The 7,631-nt window shown below is 51.2% G+C and overlaps 1 protein-coding gene across 1 annotated transcript in view; it reads right to left on the bottom strand.

The window, feature by feature from the left end:
* Gli2 (GLI family zinc finger 2) overlaps positions 1 to 7,631 on the bottom strand; it is a 227,964-nt gene that overhangs the window by 69,893 nt on the left and 150,440 nt on the right. The gene's annotated exons all lie outside the window — the stretch shown is intronic.

Genomic DNA, 7,631 nt, shown 5'->3' with positions numbered 1-7,631 from the left:
GAAGGAGAAGGGGGAGAGAGACGAGAGAGAGAAAAGAAATCCAGCCAAGTTCACAGACCCGAAAAAAATGCAGTCAACAAACTGGTGCCTGGGGCCCCGTGCTCCTGGCACCCACTGCAGAGGTGGAGCTTGGTAAACTAACTTGGTGAAGATGTGATCCCAATACCCTGCTCCTTGCGCCTGTGACCGACTCCCTGTTTACCCCTCTTCATCTCACCTTTTCATCTGGCAGCTACCAGGCTGTGCGGTCAGTCTGGGGCATTTGGTCCTTTCTAAAGGACATCTGTGATACTCCACTATTATGTCCCCATGAACCACATTGGCATCAGTTGCCACGGTGCTTGCAAGAGAAGCTAAGCTCCCAGTGAGGAGCCAGGTGGAGCCCTGCCAGCTCACTAGCTGACCAGACAACTCAGGCTCATCAGTGAGTTCCAGGTTATGAGACACTGTCAAAAAACCAAGAAGGTGGACAGCTCCTGAGGACCCACACCTAAGGTTGTCCTCTGCCTCCAGACAGATATGCACATATACTTCCACAAACACTGTTAATGAGACATTTTGTATTCTTTGTTCCACTAAGTCCACAAAATCTGCCATCCTTCCTTCCCTTCTGGGCAGCTTCCTGGGACATATTACCAACACCCAGCGGTCACATGCAGCTGTGGTTGCCATATCCGGCAGCTCAGGCCTAAGCAGTTATCACCATTGTCTTTGCACACTGATGGATCTCTAGTCCAGGCTAATCATAAGTCTATCAACACATAAAACATGGGAATGAGAATTCCCTTCACCCTCAGACTCCCCCCATCTTAGCTTTCTATAACTTCTTTTATGTCACTTAATTAAGGTAATAAAAGGCTACTATTATAAAAACCATGTCCTCCCTCCCTCCCATCTCTTCAGTCACGGAACTCACAAGGTCTCTCAGGGCTTGGAGGTCGGTTACCGAGAGACACTGTGACACTCCTTCTAACCTCCCACACCCTTGACCAGGTCGGCCAGTGCTGGTCAGTGCGGCCTGCCTCCATCCTGGCTGGATCACCGCCCACTGCCTTCCTGGCTAGCTGGGGTGTGCTCAAATGAGGCGGTGGGTGTGTGGACTCCTGGGGCTGTGGAGATGTGTCTGCCAAGCCAGGCAACATGTCCAGGAGCCCGGCTCCTAGCTGTATCACACCATGGATTGAAGCAAGCGTCTTTCTAGTATGTGCTATTCCCACCAAGCTTCCCCGATTCCATCCCATTCACTCTTAACCACCCCCGATAGAAATGGTGGTTTTCGCTAGCAGGGGTGATGGGGGATCCACCAGCAACCCTGGAGTCTGCTCCACAAGCCGTGTCAAGAGTTTGTCCTGCATGAAGAAACTAAGGCATGGAAACATGGCCACAGGCTGGCCAGATGGCCCAATGGGTAATGGAGCCTGTGGCCAAGGCTGATGATCCGAGTTTCAAACACAGAACTCACAAGGTTGAGGGAGAGAACCAAAACTTCCAAATGTGACCTTGACACGCACAAACCCACGTACATACACATAGACAAATAAGTAAGTGTAACTTTTCTTAAAAAGAAAACATGGCCATATGAGCCAACCTATCAATCAATGTGGTTTCCAGAACCTTCTTCCTGGAATTCGACTATAAAGAAGAGCCATTCCAAAGGCTTCCTAGACATCAAAAAGCCTCTTGCAAAACAATATTTTGATGAGCTAAGTGTGTGAATTAAAAACAGATGAAGCTGACTTCCTATAAAATAAACAGGACTCAATATCCAGGGGAAAACTCCTCACACACTGGGACTGGGGGCTGGTGGGAGTCTCCGGAACTCCAGCTCCCTCACAGAAGGCTTCTGACAGCAGAACTGTGTCACACTCTCCTGAATGTGTCCCTTCTTAATGCATTGATCCCCACAGCCCTCAGACAGGAAAAGCTTAGCATTCACCCCATTTTACAGAGGAGGAAACCGAGGCATGGAGCAGCATGGTGACTTGACCCTCGTCATGCCTGATGAGTGTCATAGCCAGGCTCAGAGATTCTGATCCATCGTCACAGGTGGGATCAGACTGTGGCATCTCTTCTGTGACCACTGTGATGGTTAGCTCTGTCACTTTGATATTACTTATTGGCCTGTGGGCGGCACCACTCTCTAGGCAGAAGTCTTGACTGGTGTAAGGATGAAGAGACCTGGCTGGACACAAGCAAATGAGCATGTGTGCAGATTTAGTTCCTTCTGCTCTTGATTGCGGATGTAGCCAGCTGTCTGAGGGTTTAGCCTTTACTTCCCCACAATGATAGACCATAACTGAAAGGCAAGTTGAAATAAACTTGTCTTTCCTAAGCAGCTTTTTGTTAAGTTACATTGTTGCCCAAACAGAAATGAAACTCCCTGGATGGTGGGAGACCCACTGGGTTCTGTCTCTGTTCCACTCAAGACTGGTTCTCCTGGGGATGGGGAGGGCAGCTCCCCTCTGACATCCGGGGCCAGGTATCGGTGTGACAGGGCCATAAGTGTGACATCACACTTATGAGGATCACTGACACCCGGGCTCCTTTATGGGGACACCAGAAGTAAGGATGCCCAACAGGCACGCTACTCTCACGTCCTTCCTGTCCACCCAAACATAACTGCAACCCACAGCGGGGGCTCCATGCAGTGCTTCTGCGTGCCACCAGGTAGGCGACAAAGCGGATGCTAAGTGCAGGAGGGACCGTCAGGAGCGGTGTTATCTGTTTTCCCCAGCTGTGCTCCCGGTGCCTACTAATAACCCCCATGGATCATCCTGCTTGGCTCAGAAAACCTCATGACTGGCATTAAAAATGGGCCTCTTTCCTGCCCATGGCTGGGTGCCCCAGCAGCCCACGTGGGATGCCCATGGTTAGCATGCTGCTTCTGTAATTAGGGCTCTAAGGATGGCAAAGGGCCCACCTTGGGTCCCCAAGAGTGATGGCAGTTCAGAGAAAGCACCCACCTGGGCTTGCACTGATTAATGGCAGGCCCCATTAATAGCCCTGCTTAACACAGGAGTTTGTCAAGATTAAGTAATTGCCTTAAACAAAAACTGTATTATCTTTTAAGGGCCTGGTGAAGGATGGCTGGTGCTGGGAAATGGGGTGATGGATGTCTGTGACTCTGTCCACCACCCACCCTCCCTCATTTGCATAAATTATCACACACAGCCCTGGATTTGGGTGAGAAGTCCTGGACAGACGCTGTAGTGTGCAGACAAGATGGCCAAGCTCAGATCTGGTGGCCTCTAGGCGACTTCAACCACATGAAGGTGTTCTATGCCTCTAGGATGCACCAAGTCTCCTTGGGAGAGGTAACCAGACCCCGCCCTCCAAGGAAGTGAAACTTGGGATAGAACATGGGACGGGGAAACCACTGCATAGGCAAAGTGCAGGAACAGAGACACAGGACCACCAGCCCTGTATGTGGCTAGCAGGCTTCACATACAGTTTGGAATACCATCACACATGAGAAAAAGCTCTCACAGACTCAGGAACTTCCTAGGAACACACCAGAAGAAAGGGGAAGAGGCTCGTGCGGCCCCTCCCCTGAGGGGATCTATAGGCAGCAAACAGGTAATGGGGGAGGGATAGACATTTTCTTGTCTTGAAGCTGCTGGTGAGCAGCGCACACTTTTGACAAGACCCCCCCACCCAAGCTCCTTTTAACAACCCTATGAGGCCACCGAAAAAAAAAGGGAAAAAATCATGAACCTAGAAGAGGGATTATTGGGAACAGGAAAGGGATCAGTTGGAGCGAGGTGGCCAAGGGATGGTAATGGAAAGTGAACATGATCAAAACACATGTACATGCATGAAAAAACCCTAATGAACTCATTATTACATGTGATTAATACCCGCGAAGGAAAATGTTAAGGAAGAGTGTGTATGAAGGCTTGTGAGGAGCCAGCTGTAGCCAAGGATATGGGCACAGCTGGTGACCCAGGATGACGCTCCTCCTGTCAACCGGGTTTGTAGGTGAAGTGTGGACCATCTAGTCTCCAACCCTCCCGAGTGCAGTGTTCCTGTCTGAGCTTCTACATTCCCGGTACTTGCCACAAGTTCCCTCTTGTGGCAACTCTTTAGAGCCAGCTGCATCAGTGACAGGGACACAGGATGTGGGGATGGAGCTAACACAGCAGGACTGACCAGGGAGGGAGGCAAACAGAGACAAGAGCTGGACTTAGAAGCGGGGACAACAGAGGCCCCAGATAGAAGACCTTACAGGTCATCCGTAAGTGTTCTGGGAACATTACCCAGGTAGGGCATTTTGGGTAAGACCACGCCCTCCCCACGGCAGTCAAAAGGCAGAGGGTACATTTGTTCCTAAGAAGGACTGACAATGACCCACACTGCCATCTATGGCTTCTGGTAGCTTAGGGGACGCCCTGCTAAGAACTTTAGCTCTTCCCAATAGGCTACCGAGAACACACCCAATGTGTTTCTGGGGCCATTAACACGCTTTCTAGGCAGAGGAGGGTGGCTCTCCTGCACATGGCATCTCCCTTGGTCTGCTTACTAGTCATATACATGCCGGTGGGTGATATTTCCCCCTTCCTTTCTGGGCAAAATATGATTCCCAAACCAAGCCACCCACACAAGTTTCTCCAGGCAGAGACACCAGAAGAGTTGGGAGCTGTTCCCATAACATCGATTTCCTCCAAACCACAGCTCCAGAGCAGACGCCTGTGTGGCCTGTTAGTGGAAGCTGGGGCTATGCCCGAGGGAGCCATCCCTCCTAGGAAGGGTACACGATGCCCTCTCCCTCCTCCTAGATAGGCAGGGCCCCTACTCCAGCACAAGCCTTTGTGGCAGGTGGGGGGCGGGAGGGAGCAGAGCACAGACTTTGAAAACAACAGCTTTGACACACACAGCAAGGGCTATACAAGGTGTCCCCTGTGGCTGCTGGCCAGAGGTACCGTGGAGTGCTCACTCTCTTCTCCGCCAGCCTACACACGGCCTCCATGCTCTGAATGCTATTGGGCAGCCCCTGAATGTGTGCCTGCTCCACACCACCCAAGCCAAAGAGGACAGGGGACAGAAAGCTCTGTTTTCTGGCCCCAGCACGACACAGGGCAGATCAGTCACTGGCATACAGGGTCCTGTACGGAAACAGTGGAGCGTCACCCATACCACACTTCATGAAGACAGTCTTCTGGCTGTCCCCTGACCTCTCACCAAGAACGTGATGGACGATGGATAAGGATGAAGGCAGCGCCGATCACACATGCACTGTTCACATGCAAACTCGCAGTGAGCAGCTACTGAACCACAGTGACAAACCAATCTCAGGTGCTTCTGCCAACACATGATAGCCCTTCACCCCATCTGGGGTCCCCTGATTTCTGTCACCGCCCCTCTTTTACAGATGAAAGACTAAGTTACCCACACCACAGCCTCTCTGAATCCCAGGAATTCCCTGGCAGCCCCTGGGACCAGCAGTGAAGTCACACAAAGGTAGCAATGTAACATAACAGTATCCATGCCTTACTTGGCTGTCAACATACCTGCTCCTCTCCTAAGCCAAGCTGGTAAGGTGGAGGATACCCAAGGCACAGTCCCATTCGAACTGCTGGGATGCTGTACAGGGAATGCAGCCACAAGCTGCTGTGGGTTCTGCCCCCTTCTCCTTGTGCTCCTTCGCAGGAACTGGGAATCCCTTTCACAGCCCCTTACCACACACCCTCGGGAGCCCCAGGCTGGCAGAAATGACTGCTAATACTCCCAGGCACATTTACTGAAAGCCTTTGACACACAGGGTATTTTTATGGGATAAGTACCCCAGCGTCCACATCAGCTGGCAAGTTTCACTGCTCACATTTCAGCCCTGCAAAAAGCCTTTTTCAATCACTGCTGCGGTGAACGATAAACTTTAATGGCCCAGAGAAGCCTGAGGCTCTCTGTCCTTCCCGCCTCCTGGCCCAGGCGGCAGGCCTCCCTCCTCCACTCACTCTGCTGGGCCAGAGGGAGGCATGGTATACCTTTCTTCTCAGCCTCATGACGACTTCAACTCTGAGTGGAAGGCCTGAACGCACAAGGCTACCAGGGAACTAACAAACAGCAGTCTCCAGCTCAACTTAGCTACAGAAACCCAGGCGCTATTCTCTGTGTGTGTATGTGTGTGTGTACTTGTATGTGCAGGCATGTGTGCAGAGGCAGAGACTAACATTGAATATCTTCATCAATCACTCTCCAACTTATTTTTAAGTGGTTTTTTTACATTTATTTATTTATGAGCGTATGAGTTTATGCAAGTTATACAGGTATGCTGTCTAGTTTTATGTCAACTTGACACAAGCTGGAATCATTTCTGAAGAGGGCACCTCAAATGAGAAGATGCCCCCAGCAGACTGGCCTGTGGGCAAGCCTGTGGTACATTTTCTTAATTGATGATTGTTGTGGGAGGACCCAGCTCACTGTGGATGGTACAATCTTTGGGCAGGTGGTCCCGGGTACAATAAGAAAGCAGGCTGAGCAAGTCATGAGGAGAAAGCCAATAAGCTATGATCCTTCATGACCTCTGCACTAGCTCCTGCCTCTAGGCTCCTCTTCTATGGAGTGTCTCCCACTTCCCACTCAAGGGAGTGTGATCTGGGAGTTCCAAGCCTTTCCTCCCCAGGTTGCTTAGTCACAGCGAGGCATCACAGCAGTAGAAACCCTGGCTGGGACAGTGGGTGTGCGCAGGCTACGGTGCACACACAAAGAAGAGAACAACACAAGGAAACAGGTTCTCTCCTACCATGTGGTCCCAGTGAGCAAACCTGAGCTGTCAGGTTGGATGGCAAGCACCTTTCCTTATTCAGCCACATTGTCCTGTCCTGTCGCCTTAACTTTTGAGAAAGGTCTTTAATTGACTCTGGAGTATATGGACTCAGCTAGATTGGCTGGCCTATGAGCCCCAGGGGTCCCCCTGTCTCTGTCTCCCCAGCACTGGATTACAAGCATGAGCCACCATAACTGGCTTCTCTACTGTGGGTCAGAAGGGACCACACTTAGGTTCTCACGCTTCTGTGGCAACAAGCATCTCCCTAGTGTAACACTAGTATTTCAGGGGACTCCGGTAGACAGTGACCATTGAGAACTGTGCCTTGTCACAGGTTTGCATACCCAGCCTGCCACCCCAGTGATCAGGCACACTCCTGCAGGCCACCAGTAGCACCCAGTCAGCTGCGATAGACACAATCTGATGGTGGCAGAACCAAACTCGGAGGTAAGGTGATCCCAGGATGCTCACAGGACCAAGGGGGAGCCATACTTGTTTGGAAGAATGGTCTAGGCCACCACACGGTTAGTGTTTAAGGAATGAAGAGGAATGTGTGATTCAACAAATGAGTGACTTTGGGGGGGGGCAGTGTGTGCATGGATTTGTATGTAGGGCCAGAGGTTCCCACAGCTGTTGATCCTCAAGTTCAGCACACCTTGTTTTTCCTTTTTTTAAACATGGTCTCTCACTGACCTGTTGAGGTTGGCTACACTGCAAAGAGAGCCCCAGAGATCTGCCCATCTCTGCCTCCCCAGCTCTGGTAAGAGAGCCCTGAGAGAGATCTACCCGTCTCTGCCTCCCCAGCTCTGGTAAGAAAAGCCACAGAGATCTGCCCATCTCTGCCTCCCCAGCTCTGGTAAGAGAGCCC

This window comes from Microtus ochrogaster, chromosome 6, assembly GCF_000317375.1.
Source record: "Microtus ochrogaster isolate Prairie Vole_2 chromosome 6, MicOch1.0, whole genome shotgun sequence".
Taxonomy (NCBI): domain Eukaryota; kingdom Metazoa; phylum Chordata; class Mammalia; order Rodentia; family Cricetidae; genus Microtus; species Microtus ochrogaster.
This window is presented reverse-complemented; position numbering and strand designations above follow the sequence as displayed.